This window comes from Pituophis catenifer, unplaced genomic scaffold (genome assembly GCF_029215685.1).
Source record: "Pituophis catenifer annectens isolate HBS135680 unplaced genomic scaffold, rPitCat1.0.hap2 SCAF_1, whole genome shotgun sequence".
Taxonomy (NCBI): domain Eukaryota; kingdom Metazoa; phylum Chordata; class Lepidosauria; order Squamata; family Colubridae; genus Pituophis; species Pituophis catenifer.
The window spans coordinates 159,705,333-159,724,660 of record NW_027256881.1 but is presented as its reverse complement, the minus strand read 5'-3'; the positions used below and the strand labels follow the sequence as shown (position 1 = coordinate 159,724,660).

At 37.0% G+C, this 19,328-nt stretch overlaps 1 pseudogene; it reads right to left on the bottom strand.

The window, feature by feature from the left end:
* The window catches only part of LOC139326848 (cytochrome P450 2K6-like), a 49,775-nt pseudogene extending 32,918 nt beyond the window's left edge, over positions 1 to 16,857 (bottom strand).
* Positions 16,858 to 19,328: the final 2,471 nt, after the last annotated feature.

The following is a 19,328-nucleotide window of genomic DNA, read 5'->3' as shown; positions in this document are numbered from 1 at the left end:
AAAAATTACTTAAGAGAATAGAGGAAGAGAAAGAGGAAAAAAGGTTTTTTTTAAAATGGCGTCTGCCGCGGCTGGAGAAGAGTTTGAGAGGGAAAGTTCTCCCGTTTTTTATTATTACAATGTAGCGGAATAAATATCACTGGCTACATTTGTAGACAAAACTCCGCTCCTGTTTTTGTTTTTCTCTTTTTCCCCTGGAGGCCTGATTGTTGCTGGCTGGAAGTCTTTTGTTTTGTCTTGTTTTTTTTTTTCTTCTAACAAAGCCTGCTTAGGCGGAAACATGGCACTGAGGCTTGTGAAGTCAGACAAAAAAATAGGTGGGGGGGATTCCCCCACTAAGAATTTAAAGGAACAAGTTTTAACTCTTCAGTCCCAGAAACCTGATTTTAATATAATAGAATTTCTCTTAGAGGAGATTGAAAGAAGGGATGAGATTGTGAATCAGCAACTTGAAAAATTTAAGCAGGAAACTAAGGAATTGGTGAAATCCAAGTTTGACTTTTTGCAGCAAAAAATTTTAAAAATGTCAGAATTTATGATTCGGTTGGAAATAAATGCTAATTTACTAGAGTCAAAAATGGATGAAATTCAAGATAAATTGGACAATAGAATTCAAAAAATTGAAAATGATTTGTTAAATATTCAGGATTATAGTTCAGAAGAAAAATTTAAAATGGATGCTGATCAAAAGTCTGGTAATGTAGAAACTCTGCAACAGAGGATTGAAAAAGAGGTTCTAAAGATACAACATAATTTTACAGAATATGCAATAAGACTTAGAGGTTTGCAGGAAAATAATAGAGATGACTTAAGGAAAATATCTTCTGAATTTCTAGCTGGGATTTTAAAGATTCAACCTGAGGAAGTGTTTTGTAGGATTGACAGAGCTTATCGAATAAACTCCTGGACTGCCAAGCAAAGGCAATTGCCTAGAGATGTGGTAATCTATTTTTCAGATAAAGAAATTAGGAATAAAATTGTGCAAAATTCCTTCAATTCTAATTTGCAATTGTATGGAAGAAAGATTTGGATTTACAAGGAACTCCCACCTAAGATATTAATGGAAAGGAAGAAATTTGGCTTTCTGGTGTCTGAGTTAAAAAGGAGAAATATTCAATTCCGGTGGGACGTCCCAGTTGGTATTATATTGAGATATCAAGGAGAAAGATACCAGTTAAATACTGTTGAAAGAGCGGAAGAATTTTATCAAAATAGGTTGAAAATGAATTTAACGTCTTCAGATATAATACAGGATAAGCAGAAGGAGCTGGAACTAAAGACAGAGACTGTACCAGATAAATTGCCTTTGGATTTATCGGATACCCCAGCTGGATTATCTACAAATTCGAGAGAAGTGCCATCTGATTTTAATGTGATGACTTATCAAGGCAAGGACAAGCATGGAAACCAATTAGAGGATATACAAGGGATAAAAAAGAAACGCGAGACACAAAAAATTAGGATGGAAGTCAAACCCACAAAAAGAAAACAAAAAAGAAATAGGTTGTACAAAAATAGAAATTTCTAACCCAAGCAACAGTGAAGCCAGTGATTTTAAAATATGAATGATTATGTGAAAACATAGAGGAGGCGACACATTGGTCAATATCATCCTGAGGATAGTGGCAGATCTCTGCATTGCCGTAATTTTGGGACATGGAAAGAGCCTCAAATTGATGGTTTTGAATTATCTACTTTGAAATTTCTTTTTGTGTTGATAAATATATTATAATTATCTTGAATTATAAGGCAAGAGAATCACATTGGGACATGCAGAAGATCGGGTTGTTACCCAATACGATGATGGAAATTAATAATCCTGATGAAACCCACAATTATTATTATATGGAATATAATTATAATGTCACTCGGGTGGTTGTTTTTACTTTTATATATATAAGAAGATGTTTATTACTGATGGGGGCAGATATGATTGGAGACCTTGAATAAACTGTTGCATCAGCAAGCTATGTTACCCTATTATGGATGTTGGTTCTAACAATCCAGTGGAAAGACTTCAAGAAGATATTATATGGACTATAAATTTAAAGTTATTGTCTTTTCTTTTTTTATTTAGATATAATGGAATATATATATATATATATTTTTAAGTAGTGTGGGCAGTGAATTAAAGATATCAAGAATTGTTGTGTATGGTAAATTTGTAAGACAGTGGGTGAATAAGCTAGCTACAGATTGATTAGTTTAAGAAAAGGGATTTTTAAGTGATACATTTAGGGGAGTGGAGGAAATGGATAGAGTGGAATAAATGTTAAATTAGATTTTATGGGGAGCCCGCTTTGGAATGTTATTAAAGTAGGACTTATCGTATAGTTTTAAAGTGGAAGGTGGTTTTGAATTGTTGCAATAATGTATAGATATAAAACACTATTATGCTAAATTAGAAGTTATTTTATAATAGTTATAGTATAATGTGTTTGTTTTTTGTTTTGTTTTTTTCTCTTCTTCTTTTCTGAAATGTATGGATAAAGGGGGATTTATAATACTTTTAGTAAGTAAAGGTCAGTATTTTGAGGAGGGAGTAAGTAATCTGTTATGAATTAGGGTTTTTTTTTTTGTTACGAAGAAGTCACAGGGGGGGAAGGGTGGGGAGGGGGGGTTAGGGAGGGGGGGAGGGGGGGAAAAAGGGGGAAAAATTTGTATTTGAAAACTTTTTCAATAAAAAAAAAAAAAAAAAAAAAGGTTATTTGCAGCTTTGGATAAACAAACATATTCCGCTTCTGTCGTTGAAGTGGCTACTAGTTCTTGTTTACCAGTGTACCAGTAAACTGGACAGTCATTTAAGAGAAAAATATAACCAGAAGTACTTTTTCTGCATGATACGTCTCCAGCCCAATTCGCATCTGCGTAACATGCAAGCTTTGGTTCTTTATTATCACTAGGCTCTAATACTAAGCAAAAATCTAATGTATTTTTCAGATATCTTAAAATTCTTTTAACAGCTTCCCAGTGATACATTGTTGGTTTGCTGACGTGTCTGGATAATAAATTAAGTGGTAAAGCGATATCTGGTCTAGTCCAATTAGATATATAAAGAAGTGAACCTATAATTGATCTATAAAATGTGTTATCCTTGAATTCAGGAGAAGATTCATCAGTATTTCTAAGAAAATCAGTTTGCATAGGAGTGTCACATGGTTTGGCATTGTTTAAATTGCATTTATTTAGAAGTTCAATAATCTTATCTCTTTGGGTAAGTTTGAATCCCCTTCTAGTCTTATTAATTTGGACACCAAGATATTTGTTCACTTTACCTAGAGATTTCAACGAGAAATGTTCATTTAGCTTATTTACAAAAGTTTCTCTTCTCTCTTTGTGTTTACCTATATATAAAATGTCATCTACATAAATCAATACAAATTCAACGTAGTCATCACCCTTTTTGACAAAGAAACAGTTATCAGCAGTGGTAGCGTTGAAATCCATGGTCTTAAGTACTTTTACTAAACAATCATACCATCTTTTACCAGATTGTTTTAATCCGTATAAACTCTTGTTCAATAGCCAAATTTCATTTTTGTTGGTATATTGACTGTGAGGTGCTCTTACATATATTTCCTTATCTAGTTTTGCGTGTAGATACGCAGTCTGTATGTCATATTGAAATACATCAAGATTGAGTGCAGATGCTACTACTAGAGCTGTTTTGACACTCTCTGTTCTTACTGTGGGGGAATACGTGTCAGTATAGTCCTCCGGATATTTTTGTGCATAACCTTGTGCAACTAATCTAGCCTTGTATAGAGTATTGCCTCCTTCTAGGTTCTTAATTTTATATATCCACCTGGTACCAATAATTGTTTTATCTTTAGGTGCAATTGCAGGTGTAAATACATTTAATCCTTGTAAACTTTCCATCTCTTTTTTCATAGCTAGTTCCCATTTTTCTTTTTCTTCACGAGGAAGTTTTAACACTTCCTCATATGTATTAGGTGTTATTGGTTCACCATCCATATGCATTATGTAATCTCTGTATTTATTTGGCATTTGATTTCTGTTGTTCCTAATGGCTCTTTCAGGTTTGCTATTGTTATCATGCAAATATCTTGCTTCCTTTTTTGTTAGTGTGTCTGTCTTTATTTTGTGTTGACTATTTGTCCATGTTTTGGTTTTGCTTTTATATTTGTTGGTATTTTGTTTTTCTATTGTCCCTTCCTCATGAGATTTTGTATCTTTGCATTTATTTGGAAATATTTCATTAAGATGTAATTTAGACCAGTTGGCCTGTTCATGGAACACAGCTGTTCTGGAAACTATAAATTTGTTATTATTATCAATGAATCTGTACCCTTTGGTGCCAGTTTCATATCCCATAAATCTGAGTCTTCTGTGTTGCAATATTTTCAGGATCAGACTCAATAAAGATAATAGAAGTTATAGGTTTAAATATAATTCTCTTTAATCATAATAGGCATTCTATATTCGCTGAATATTCAAGATAGAAGCAAGGAAAATGGGGAGGATGGCTCCTTATATATACAAGGGGTGGAGCCAGGAATGGGAGTGGTAAATTATGAATACATTAAAGTCCAAAGAATAAGTTAACCCCTGATGTTCCATATATACATTATTTACACATTAGAGAATAAGGCATTTACATCTGACAAATCCCCCTCTAAATGCCGGTTCGTTATACAACACCAGTTACATTCAGATTCAGGACAATATAATACATATAATTTAGAAGTTAAATATTTGTGTTGTTTAGAAGGTAAGGGTTTTGTTAATATGTCAGCTAATTGTTCAGAAGTATCACAATGTATTGCTTTGATGAATCCGTCTTGAGATAGTTGTCTCACGTGCTTAAATTTTATATCAATATGCCTGGACCTTTGTCCAATTGCATCGGATCTAGAAATTTCAATGGCCGCTTTATTATCTTCATGCATAATAAATGGTAAAGTAGGTTTCTTCCAAACATCTGTGATCAAATCATTGAACCATACAAGGTTATTTGCAGCTTTAGACAAGCAAACATATTCTGCTTCTGTGGTAGAGGTGGCTACCAGTTCTTGTTTACCAGTATACCAGTAAACTGGACAATCGTTCAATAGAAAAACATAACCAGAGGTACTCTTTCTGCATGATGTATCACCAGCCCAATCTGCATCAGCATAACAAGTAATTTTTGGTTCTTTGTCATTATTGGGTTCCAATATTAAACAAAAATCTAATGTACTTTTCAGATATCTTAAAATTCTTTTGACAGCTTCCCAATGATACAAGGTTGGTTTGCTAACATATCTTGACAATAAATTGAGAGGTAATGCAATATCTGGCCTAGTCCAATTAGATATATAAAGGAGTGAACCTATAACTGATCTGTAAAATGTGTTGTCTTTAAACTCAGGGGAAGATTCATCATTGTTTCTAAGAAAATCAGTTTGCATAGGTGTGTCACATGTTTTGGCATTATTTAAGTTACATTTGTTTAGGAGTTCAATGATTTTATCTTTTTGAGTAAGTTTGAATCCCCTTTTTGTTTTGTTAATTTGTACACCAAGGTATTTATTCACTCTACCTAGTGATTTCAATGAGAAGTGTTCGTTTAACTTATTTACAAAGATTTCCCTGCTCTCTTTATGCTTTCCAATATATAAAATATCATCCACATAAATTAATACAAATTCAATATGATCATTACTCTTTTTTACAAAGAAACAGTTATCAGCAGTGGTGGCGTTGAAATCCATGGTCTTTAGTACTTTTACCAAGCAATCGTACCATCTTTTGCCAGATTGCTTCAATCCGTACAGACTCTTATTTAGTAACCAAATTTCGTTCTTATTAGTGTATTGACTGTGTGGTGCTCTTACATATATTTCCTTATCTAATTTTGCATGTAAGTATGCAGTCTGTATGTCATATTGAAACACGTCTAGATTGAGTGCAGATGCTACTACAAGAGCTGTTTTGACACTCTCTGTTCTCACTGTGGGTGAATATGTGTCAGTATAGTCTTCTGGATATTTTTGTGCATAACCTTGTGCAACTAGTCTGGCCTTGTATAAGGTATTACCTCCTTCTAAATTCTTAATTTTATAAATCCACCTGGTACCTATAATTGTTTTATCCTTAGGTGCGATCGCAGGTGTGAATACATTTAATCCTTGTAAACTTTTCATTTCTTTTTCCATAGCTAGTTCCCATTTTTCTCTTTCTTCACGGGGAAGTTTCAATACTTCCTCATATGTATTAGGTGTTATTTGTTCTCCATCCATATGCATAATATAATCTTTGTATTTATTTGGTATTTGGTTTCTATTATTTCTAATATTTCTTTCAGGTTTGCTATGGTTGTCATGCAAATATCTGGCTTCCTTTTTTGTTAATGTGTCTGTCTTTATTTTATGCTGACTATTTGTCCAAGTTTTGGTTTTGTTCTTACTTTTGTTAATATTTTGATTTTCTGTTGTTCCTTCCTCGCAAGATATATTATCTTTGCTTTTATTAGGAAAAATTTCATTAAGGTGCAACTTAGACCAATTGGCCTGCTCATGAAACACAGCTGTTCTGGATACTATAAATTTGTTATTATTATCGATGAATCTGTACCCTTTGGTTCCAGTTTCGTATCCCATGAATCTTAATCTCCTGGATACGTTTTCTCCCTTTCTCCTCAATTGTTTAGGTATGTGCACGTCTGCAGTAACTCCAAATATGTGCATGTGTGCTAATTTAGGTTTTCTATTGTACATCACCTCATATGGTGTCTTATTCACAATACTGGACCATGTTCTATTTTGAGTGTAATTTGAATAATGTAAGGCTTCTGACCAAAATTGTTTGCCTAAACCAGCATCCTCTAATGTGCATCTAATCATGGTTTGTAGTGTGGAGTTCTTTCTCTCTGCAATCCCATTTTGAAAGGCAGAAAATGGATTGGACGTGAAATGTAGCATCCCTCTATCCTTTAACCATTGGGAGAATTCTTTAGACATGAATTCACATCCCCTATCTGTCATAATTTGTTTTATTCTGATATTATGTTGTGTTTCTATGCGTTTGTAGAATTCCTTAAATTTCTGAAAGGTTTCATCCTTGTGCTTTAATGTGTAAACAAAACCATAGCGACTGTAATCATCCACTATTGTTAGGAAGTAACGTTTTCTATAGGTAATTGATGGAGTTAATGGACCAACTAAGTCCATATGTACCAAATCAAAAATATTGTTAGTTGATCTGTTAGATTTTTTTGGTCTAGGACTGGTTTTTAGTTTGGTGGATTTACATACTGAGCATTCTAAATAATTTTCACAATTTTTTATTTTTACACCTTCTGCGTGTTCAGTCATTTTTTGTACTACAGGAAAGCTAGCATGTCCTAACTTCCTATGTAAGATATGAGCACACTCATCATGAATTGGTTTACCTATTTTTGGTTTCTTCTCATTGTGTGTATTTTTGTTATCATGAGTTAATTTACATTCATCATTGTCACTGTTACTGACATTTTCATTATCTGCTTCAATACAATCTTCCATATTTGAATCAATGTTATGTAACCATCTTTCTTTGGTTATCAGATAGGGTAGACCCCCTTTTATCATCACAGTGCCTACATTTGTTTTGTTCTTTTCTATAGTTGCTTTCCCCTTTGAGAAAACTATATTGATGTCAGATTCTCTGCTTAGTTTTATAGCACTTAGTATGTTGTGAGGTATTTCTGGGATTAATAATACCCCCTCTATTTTCCCTAAACCAGGCAAGGTCACATTTCCTCTGCCTAATACTTGAACCTTTTCTTGATTAGCTACCTTTATCACAAACTTATCTTCTGTAAATGAAGATAATATACTTTTGTTATTAGTGGTGTGATTTGTTGCACCAGAATCAATAAGCCAATTATTGTTCTCATTTTGTTGTGTTTTGGTGCTGTCTTGTTTATTTAGCCCATTTAGTGACCCAGATTTTCTCTCTTTTGAATTTTCTCTACCCCCTCTACTTTCTCTGTAGTTTGGTGGACTTCTATATTTGTGTCTATCTGTGGAAGATTGTCTGTAATTGTATTTGCTCCTATATTCTGGCCTATGTCTCTCCCTTGGGACTTTGTGACAGTCTCTTCTACTGTGTTCCCTGGATCCACAATTGTGGCATCTAAAGGCTTCATTATATTTATCTTGAAAGACTACTTTCCTAAAAGATTTGTGTTCTGTTTGGTTACTGGAACGATTTTTTCTTGAATTGTCTTCTGCTATCAATTTGTTAGATAGACTTTCTATTGATAAATATCCCAAATTAATGGTATCTAAGTGTGACATAAAGCTATCCCATGATGGATCAAGTGAATTGATAATAACACTTTTCATAGTTTGATCTGAAATCACTTCCCCCCTCAATTGCAGCTCAGCTCTTATTTTGTTTAGATTTATCAAATGTTCACTTATAGAAACCCCTGGTTTCACTCTAGAAGAAAAGAAATCCTTAGACATTCTTGTGGTTGTGGCTACGCTATCGCTGTGAAATAGATTAAACATGCATTGAATTATTTCTGATACAGTTAGGTTTGGTTTGATGCTATGATACATTGCAGAAGACACGCTAGAAATTATTATGAAAAATGCTCTATGATGTAAACAGTCTATTTTTAAAGTCCAAGGTCTTCTTGGAGGACTAGTTATAAAGAATAGTAAATTTTCTTTCATAAAAATAACCTGAAGCTGTTGGTACCACTCTTGTAAATTAATGCCATCAACTCTAAGTTTTGGGAAGTCACTGGGTAAGTTCCCCACATTATTTTGTCCATTACTTACAACCTGAGGCAGTCCGTGGTCTCTCAAGTGCAGGAAATTACAGAACGGCATTGGGATGCTTGTAACGAGTCTGCGCGGTTCTCTGGCCAGTTCAAGTCTTTCGGGGCCGTCTACGTAGTTTTGCACATGCGCGTTGCTCATTTCTTCTTTGGCGCCGTTGTGGAAGGTTCTCTCCATTTCAGCTCTCTCGATCCGCTCCTCTTCAGATGAGTCGGTCTCTGGCTCGGTTTTTGGGGCTTTGGTGATGGCGGCGGTTCTTTTCTTTCTCTTGTGTGTGCTGGCACTCGATTCTGTCTGCGGTGTAGGACGGAATCGGCATGGCTCTCTGGGCTCGGGTGTCGTCGTTTTCGAAGTCAGGATGGGAGCGTGCAGGTCTTGAGTTGTCGGTTTGATTTCTTGCTTCTTCGTCGATGTCTTGGAGATTTTCAATCTTGGCCCAAAAACAGCAAAAAGCGTTTTCATTGCTGACTTTACTTGAGACTTTGTTAAATCGTCTTCACTTTCTGATTTTGGTTCATCTGAAGAGTTTGAGACTTCTTTTTCACTTTCTTCGTCTGATAGCGTTTTTCGCGCCAGAAATTTTGAACTGAGCGTTTTGATTGGCTCTGCTTCACTCTCTTTTGAAGTTCGTTGAAACCAAGATGGCTGCCGTTCAAAATTTCGCGCGGGGTCACATCTTTTCTTTTTTACAACTATTTTCTCAGTAGTCATTTCACTCACAGTTTTCTGATCTTTGGGTTTTTCTTTAATGACGTTTTTCTCTCTCGCTGCTCCGCTGTTCCTCAGCATCTCCTGGAGGTCCGCGATGAGGCTTTCATCATTCTTTTGGCTTTTTAGTATTTTTAATATTTCTGACCTGAGTTCGTTATTTTCTATCTCGATTTCTTCCTGGTCGTTATTTTCACTCATCAGTTCTTCTTCTTCAGTGGTGTATTCTTCGGATTCTCTCGAAATCGCATTAGTGGATTCGTTGATCATCTCTTGATCAGTTTCTATTTCTTTGCTGTATGCCCTGGTGTTGGGCCTATCTTTCTTGGACATTTTTAATTACTTATTGAGTCAATTAACCATCCTCTGCTACCAGCTTGTTGCAATATTTTCAGGATCAGACTCAATAAAGATAATAGAAGTTATAGGTTTAAATATAATTCTCTTTAATCATAATAGGCATTCTATATTCGCTGAATATTCAAGATAGAAGCAAGGAAAATGGGGAGGATGGCTCCTTATATATACAAGGGGTGGAGCCAGGAATGGGAGTGGTAAATTATGAATACATTAAAGTCCAAAGAATAAGTTAACCCCTGATGTTCCATATATACATTATTTACACATTAGAGAATAAGGCATTTACATCTGACATTCTGGATACGTTTTCTCCCTTTCTTCTCAACTGTTTGGGTATGTGTATGTCTGCAGTGACTCCAAATATGTGCATGTGTGCTAATTTTGGTTTCCTATTATACATTACTTCATATGGTGTCTTATTTACAATACTGGACCAGGTTCTATTTTGTGTGTAATTTGAATAATGTAAGGCTTCTGACCAAAATTGTTTGCTTAAGCCAGCATCCTCCAATGTGCACCTAATCATGGTTTGTAATGTGGAATTCTTCCTCTCTGCAATCCCGTTCTGAAACGCAGAAAATGGACTAGACGTGTAATGTAGCATCCCTCTATCCTTTAACCATTGGGAGAATTCTTTAGACATGAATTCACATCCCCTATCTGTCATAATTTGTTTTATTCTGATATTGTGTTGTGTTTCTATGCGTTTGTAAAATTCCTTAAATTTTTGAAAGGTTTCATCCTTGTGTTTTAATGTGTAGACAAACCCATAGCGGCTATAATCGTCTACTATTGTCAGGAAGTAACGTTTTCTATAAGTGATTGATGGAGTTAATGGGCCAACTAGGTCCATGTGTACTAAGTCAAAAATTTTGTTAGTTGATCTAGTAGATTTTCTTGGCCTGGGACTAGTTTTTAGTTTTGTAGATTTACATACTGAGCATTCCAAATAGTTTTCACAATTTTTTATTTTGACACCTTCTGCGTGTTCAGTCATTTTTTGTACTACAGGAAAACTTGCATGTCCTAACTTCCTATGTAAGATGTGAGCACACTCATCATGAATTGGCTTACCTATTTTTGGTTTTTTTTCATTGTGTGCATCTGCGTGATCATGAGATATTTTACATTCATCATTGTCACTGTTACTAATATTTTCATCATCTGCTTCAATACAATCTTCCATATTTGAATCAATGTTATGCAACCATTTTTCTTTTGTTATCAGATAGGGTAGGCCTCCTTTAATTATCACAGTGCCTACGTTTATTTTATTCTTCTCTAAAGTCGCTTTTCCCTTTGAGAAAACTATATTAATGTCAGAATCTCTACTTAGTTTTATGGCACTTAGTATGTTATGAGGTATTTCAGGTATTAACAATACCCCCTCTATTTTTCCTAGACCAGGCAAGGTAACATTCCCTCTGCCTAATACTTGAACCTTTTCTTGGTTAGCTACCTTTATTACAAATTTATCTTCTGTAAATGAAGACAATATACTTTTGTTATTAGTGGTGTGATTAGTTGCTCCAGAATCAATAAGCCAATTATTGTTCTCATTTTGTTGTATTTTAGTGTTGTCTTGTTTATTTAGTCCATTCAGTGAACCAGATTTTCTCTCTTTTGAATTTTCTCTGCCCCCTCTATTTTCTCTGTAATTTGGTGGGCTTCTATATCTATGTCTATCTATGGAAGACTGTCTATAATTGTATTTGTTCCTATATTCTGACCTATGTCTTTCCTTTGAAATTTTGGGACAATCTCTTCTATTGTGTTCCCTGGATCCACAATTGTGACATTTAAATGTTTCATTATATTTTTCTTGGAAAGCTACTTTCCTAAAAGGTTTGTGTTCTGTGTGATTGCTAGAACGATTTTTTCTTGAATTGTCTTCTGCTATTAATTTGTTGGATAGACTTTCTATGGATAAATATCCTAGATTGATAGTGTCTAAATGTGACATAAAACTATCCCATGATGAATCAAGTGAGTTGATAATAACACTTTTCATTGTTTGGTCTGAAATCACCTCCCCCCTCAAATGCAGCTCAGCTCTTATTTTGTTTAAAGATATTAAATGCTCACTTATGGAAACCCCTGGCTTTACCCTAGATGAAAAGAAATCCTTAGACATTCTTGTGGTGGTAGCTACGCTGTCGCTGTGAAACAAATTAAACATGCATTGAATAATTTCTGAAACAGTCAAATTCGGTTTGATGCTATGATACATTGCAGGAGACACACTAGATATTATTAAGAAAAATGCTCTATGGTGTAAACAATCTATTTTTAAAGTCCAAGGTCTTCTTGGGGGACTAGTGATAAAAAATAGTAAGTTTTCCTTCATAAAGACAACCTGGAGCTGTTGATACCATTCTTGCAAATTAACGCCATCAACCCTTAGTTTTGGGAAGTCACTGGGTAAATTTCCCACATTATTTTGTCCATTACTTACAACCTGAGGTAGTCCGTGGTCTCGCAAGTGTAGGAAATTGCAAAACGGCATGGGGATGCTCGCAACGAGTCTGCGTGGTTCTCTCGCCAGTTCATGTCTTTCCGGACCATCTACGTAGTTTCGTGCATGCGCGTTGTCCATTTCTTCTTTGGCGTCGTCGTGGAAGGTTCTCTCCATTGCGGCTCGCTCGCTCTGCTCCTCTTCTGACGAGTCGGTCTCCGGTTCGGCCTTGGGAGTTCTGACGACGGCGGCTGCTCTTCTTTTTCTTTTGGGGACGTTGGCACTTGCTTCGTTCTGTGGTGTAGGGCGGAATCGACAAGGCTCTCTGGGTTCGGGCGTCGTCGCTCTCGAAGTCAGGATGGGAGCGCGCAGGTCTTGAGGTATCGGCTTGCTCGCTTGCTTCTTCGGTGGCACTTTGGTAATTTTTAATTTTGGCCCAAATGCAGCAAAAAGCGTTTTCATTGCTGACTTTACTTGGGATCTCGTTGAGTCATCTTCACTTTCTGATTCTGGCTCTTCCGAGGAGTTTGAATCCTCTTTTTCATTTTCGTTGTCTGATAACGTTTTTCGCACCAGAAATTTTGAACTGAGCATTTTGATTGGCTCTGCTCCGCTCACCTTGGAGGCCTGTTGAAACCAAGATGGCTGCCATTCAAAATTTCGCGCGGGATCACATTTTTTCTTCTTTGTAATGACTTTCTCTGTAGTCATATCACTCACAATTTTTGGGTCTTTAGACTTCTCATTAGTGATGTTTTTCTCTCTCGCTGCTCCGCTGTTCTTCAGCATTTCTTGGAGGTTCGCGATGAGGCTTTCATCATTCTTCTGGCTTTTTAATAGTTTTAATATTTCTGACCTGAGTTCGTTATTCTCTATTTCGATTTCCTCCTGGTCATCATTTTCATCTATTATTTCTTCGTCTTCAGTGGTGTATTCTTCGGATTCTCTCGAAATTGCGTTTGTGGATTCGTTGATTATTTCTTGTTCTGTTTCCATTTCTTTGCTGTAGGCCCTGGTGTTGGGCCTATCTTTCTTAGACATTTTTAAGTTTTTATTGAGTCAATAAACCATCCTCTGCTACCAGCTTGTTGCAATATTTTCAGGATCAGACTCAATAATAATAGTAGTAATTAAAGGTTTAAATATATTTCCTTTTATTTACAATAGGCATTCTATATTCACTGAATATTCACAGATAGAAGCAAGGAAAAGGGTGAAGGTGGCTCCTTATATATACAATGGGTGGAGCCATGAGTGGGAGTGGTGAATTATGAATACATTAAGAATTGAAGAATAAGTTAACCCCTGATATCCCATTCATATACTATTTACACATTAGGGAATAAGGCATTTACATCTGACAGTCTTAAGCGTGCGACGGAAGGTACGCAGATCCGGAATCCTCCGTATCTCGGGAGGGAGCTCGTTCCAGATAGTAGGTGCCCCCACAGAGAAGGCTTTCCCCCTGGGGGCCGCCAGTCGACATTGTTTGGCCGACGGCACCCGGAGGAGCCCCTCTCTATGGGAGCGTACTGGTCGGTGGGAGGCTATTGGTGGTAGCAGGCGGTCCCGTAGATAACCAGGTCCTAGGCCATGGAGCGCTCTAAAGGTGATAACCAAAACCTTGAAGCGCACTCGGAAGACCACCGGGAGCCAGTGCAGCTCGCGCAGGAGGGGCGTTACATGGGAGCGCCACGTCGCTCCCATCACCACCCGCGCGGCCGCACTCTGCGCCAGTTGGAGCCTCCGAGTGCTCCTCAAGGGGAGCCCCATGTAGAGAGCGTTACAATAGTCCAGACGGGAGGTGACGAGGGCATGAGTGACCGTGCGTAACGAGTCCCGATCCAGAAAGGGACGCAACTGGCGAATCAGGCGAACCTGATGAAAAATCCTCCCGGTCACGGCCGTCAAGTGCTCTTCTAAAGACAGCCGTGAATCCAGGAGGACACCCAAGTTGCGAACCCTCTCCGTGGGGGCCAATGCTTCGCCCCCAATAGTCAGCGATGGCACCAGCTGACTATATCGGGACGTCGGAAACCACAGCCACTCGGTCTTGGATGGGTTGAGTCTGAGCCTGTTTCTCCCCATCGGATTTCTTGTAGACTAAAACATCCAGGAAGGGAAGTTGGTTGTTAGCTTCTGTTTCCATGGCGAACTGTATTTTGGGGTGTAGGCTGTTGAGGTGTGTGAGGAAGTTGTCAAGTTTTTCTTTCCCGTGTGGCCAGATTATGAAGGTGTCGTCTATGTATCTGAGCCAGAGTTTGGGTTTGTGATCAGATTTTTCTAGAGCTTGGGTTTCAAAGTGTTCCATGTAGAGGTTTGCAATGACAGGTGAGAGGGGTGATCCCATGGGTGCTCCTTCTATTTGTTTGAATTTTTGTCCGTTATAGATGAAGTATGTGTTGGATAGGCAGTGGTTGGTCAGATCTAGGATGTGCTTGGGGGGATTATATTTGTTTTGGATAGCTGTGAAGGCTTCTTTGATGGGCACTTGGGTGAAGAGGGATATGACATCGAAGCTCATGAGTAGGTCGCTACAGCCCAGCGAAAACATATATATATGTTTTTCCTCTAGCCAGGTTTTCCCTACGTAACCAATGTTTTTCTGCAGCCTCAGCCTCACATCCACTCGATTCTGGGCTTTTTTCTTTTCTAGCAGCCAGCAAGCTCTTCCTGCTAGGTGGGAGACCTATATAGATCTATTTCTGGCTCGTTTGCTTTCATCAATAGATCACACCTACTCTCTCTCTCTCTCTCTATATATATATATATATATATATGTTTTCTGAGGTTTGTATGTAGGTCTTTGGTTATTTGGATTTTCTCCCACGTAAAATTGGAATTCCAATTTTACGTGGGAGAAAACCCAAATAACCAAAGATATATATATTTCAAGCTTCTTAGCTCTCTCATCAGCCAGCCTTATCCTTACTTGGATTCGAACCTGGGCTGCCTGCATGTTAGGCAGTTGTTTTAACCACTGAGCCACAAGTTCTCCTCCCTTCATCAGCCTTCATTTATTTCTTTATCAGTAAAATATATTTGGTATAAAAATGGTTTGTTGTGGATGCAACTGCTTGAGGGCTCCTGGGTTGGAGCTGAAAGGCAAAAGAGAGCAGAATGCTTTCTCCCACATGTTGGAGTAGACCAGGTGTCTCGGTAAAACACTTAATCTTTCCCCTGGCTCAGGCTGATGAAGGAAGGAGAACTTGTGGCTCAGTGGTTAATACAACTGCCTAACATGCAGGCAGCCCAGGTTCGAATCCAAGTAAGGGTAAGGCTGGCTGATGAGAACTAAGAGCTTGAAATAGATCTATACCAGTCTCCCTTTATTTCTTTATCAGTAAAATATATTTGGTATATATAACATATATGATATTGCAGTGTGATTAAAACACTTGAAAAAACTTACCAATTTTTTTATTACACCTTTAACAAAAATGCAAATATTATTGCCCATTGGATATTCATGCCAGAAGTTCACCAAGGTTTTTGTAAATTTTAGACAAATGAGCTGTGCAGGACTGACTTGAAGTTACAGCCACAAAAAATAGGCTTTTATACCATTTGTTGTGGAAGAACTCTTTCAATAATAATAATATTTATTTATTTATTTTTTTAAAAAAATTTTATACCACCCCCTCTCCCGAAGGACTCGGGGCGGTGAACAGCCAAAATTAAAAAAACATACAATATAAACATTAAAATACTATAAAAACAAAATTAAATTTATATTGGCTTCCCCCAATTTAAAACCCCTTACCCATAAAATTCAGCAATTAAAAGATTTTTAACCCAGCCCGGCTTGCTGAAATAAAAAAGTCTTCAGAGCCCGGCGGAAGGTCCGGAGGTCTGGAATAATTTCGATGATTTCATTTTTATTCCTCCATAGGCAGCACCATTCTTGATCCACCACACGCAACACTGCACGTTAACTGCTCAGCTGTGCACAAGCCCAACAATTCAAGAAAACAAAACAGTTTTAAGAAAAGCCTAGAAAATGGTAGTAGTACATAGTATGTTATTTTTCCTCAGCTGCTGCAGAACCTTCTCTCCTATCTTTCATTGTCACTGAAGGTTGCTAGTGTATCCTTTTAATTCTAAAGGACAGGACAGGGCTGATAGGGCTCTCTCCATCCAAATGGTTTGGAAGAATTAGCTACTTACAACAAAAACAGGGATGCATAATCTTTGTGCATATATAAACAAATGCAACACCAAGTTAATCTCAATTTTACACATTTCCATAGACTCCTTAGAACCAACAGGGAGCATATCAATCTTATTCCAGTAAACTGGATAAATTGCTAAACTTTTATATCAGCATCAATATACTTTGGCAAAGGACATTCATAGTTGTTAATCATCAGGTTTACCTTTATCATTGTCTTAAAAGGCCTCTTCCAATCCATTACGTGCAGATTTCCCAAAACAGGTATGGTCCTGGGTCCAGGTGGAAGCTTTTGGGAGCTGTTATTCTGGAAACTACCCATTTTGAAAAGTAATAAAACTGTTAAGAATGAATAGTAATAATAATAAAACAAGTCCAATCCAAGCCATTTCCTTTCAGAAGCAGTTATCAGCAACAATTAAAATGAAATCTGCAAACTGAAATGATATAAACATGTATTTCAAACTATTGCACTAAGCAGAAACTCAGCTAGTATTTCTACTGAATCCTCAGACTGCCCCTTAACTAAATCACTTCCAACCTTGCAATCTTGCCTTTGTTTTCTATCTCCTCTCTAAGAATTTGATCTATATTTAGTTGTTTATCATTCACTTTCTTACTATGTAGATGGTGATTATCCTTAACTGAAGGCATTGTGAAATAGATTTAAACTTATTTGAACTGCACAGCAATCCAATACTGGGAACACTGTTTAAGAAATATATATTGGATTATGAAATCATCTTGCTTATTAACAACATTTCAGATAAGGAATGGAGCCATTTAGTTCTCGCGTGTCAAACTCATGGTGTCATGTTGCCATCACATGACATTTCATGATGTTTTTTCTCATTTGCAGAGCTGGGGTGGGTGTGGCCTGCATGTGATACATCCGGCCCGCAGGCTGCCAGTTTGACACTCCCGATTTAGTCTATTAATATACTGGATCCAAAGAGCAACAATGACATACCTCCTCATGCAATTATTCAGCTGATATTTTCACACAATTCTAGAGGATTTCCCATCTCTATCCAATCAACTGAAAAGGAAGTGGGGATTCCCCCCCCCCCCATTTTCTACTTGATCTTTTACTTGTGTCACACAATTTTATGAAATATAATTCTTCTTTGCTTGTACCACTCTGATTTAAAGGGATTTTCTAAGAAGTTTTGCTACTGAGAAAAAAACCCCAGTATTTGAATTAGTGGCTTATTGGCCCTTTGCACAGGAGTGGTCACTAAACAGTGGAGGTGCATTGTGAAGCATCATAAATGGCCTCTTTAGAGAATAAAATTTAGTTAATTAGTTTAGAGATCTCAAGATGGCACCAACGAAATGCTCTCTAATGGTTTCTTTATTTTTTATTATTCTCTGCGATTCACTACAGATTTCATACTCATGAGACCATCTGCTAAGAATTAAGCAATGTTTCTTTAAGGAGCAGCTTTCTGTAACTTCACCTCCCCCAGGTCTTTACAAATGTGGAAGAGATTCTAATACAGGAAGAAGCAAATTCCCCAGAGCAATGGATTACCAAAAACAAATGGAGATAACGGAGATAGCGGAGACAGACAAAGTAAAAGAGCAGGAATTTTTAATAGGCTACGGAATAGGGGGAAAAAAACACCTCTCCCTTCAATCTTTCTGACTAATTTATGTTCAGTTGCTAATAAAATGGATGAAATACTCCATCATGCATTTCATGAAATACAGATGCAATTCCGATTTTTACAACTCAGCAGCTCTCTGCTTCACTGAAACCTGGCTAAATGAGGAAATTGATGACAACAGCATGCATATCCCAGGGTTTCAGATACAAAGAGCAAACAGAATTGCAGAATCATCAAGTAAAAAGATGGGAGGAGGCTTATGTTTATATATCAAAAACAGCTGGTCTCAGGATATAACTATAATATATATATTCTGTGTTGAAAACATAGAGTCTTTACTTATCAACTGTAAACCATTTTACTCTCCACATGAGTTCTACTCATTTCTCTTAATTACTGTGTATATTCCCCCACAAGCTTGTATAAACTCTATGTCAGAATATTCATGTCTGGGAAGACATTGTAACAAGGCCAGCCAATGAATAGGCATAGCAACTAAGTCAGCCAATTGGGAGCTGAGACAGACTGGAGCCAGGGCGTGTCTTAGTCTGCAGCTTCTGATTCTGTAAAGAGAAACTGAAACTGAGTTAAGCTCTGAGCTGTACTCTGTGTGTGTGTGAACATGTCTGCTGATCTGATCTGAAGAATCAACTATTGTATTGTAAATATTTTATGTGTTATTATGAATATAAAGAAGTTAATGATTCAGTTATCTGTGTGTGCTTCTGGATTTGATTTTTGCAAGAAACTCTGACACTCTAGCAGACCAGATTATGGAGGCTGAAGCCAAATACCCAGATTCACTGGCCATTATTTTAGGAGATTTTAACAAAGGTAACTTAGGGAAAGAGCTTCTAAAATATTTTCAGCGTGTCAATTGTCCCACTAGAGGCAAGAATTAGACCATTGCTACACAACACTAAAAGTTGCTTATCAGTCTTTACTAAGAGCAGCTGTAGGACACTCTGATCATTGCATGATTCACCTTGTACCTGCTTACAGACAAAGACTTAAAACCACAAAACCAACAATTAAATCAGTGAGGACTTGGACTGAGGAGGCAAAGTTAAAGCTACAGGCTTGCCTTGATTGCACTGATTGGAATGTTTTCGAACATACCTCTGCAGACCTAGATACTGACACAAATACTGGAACATCACATGTCAGCTTCTGTGAAGACCTATGTGTACTGACCAGGAACTTGTGAATATACAGTAACAATAAACCTTGGTTCACAGCTAAACTAAAGC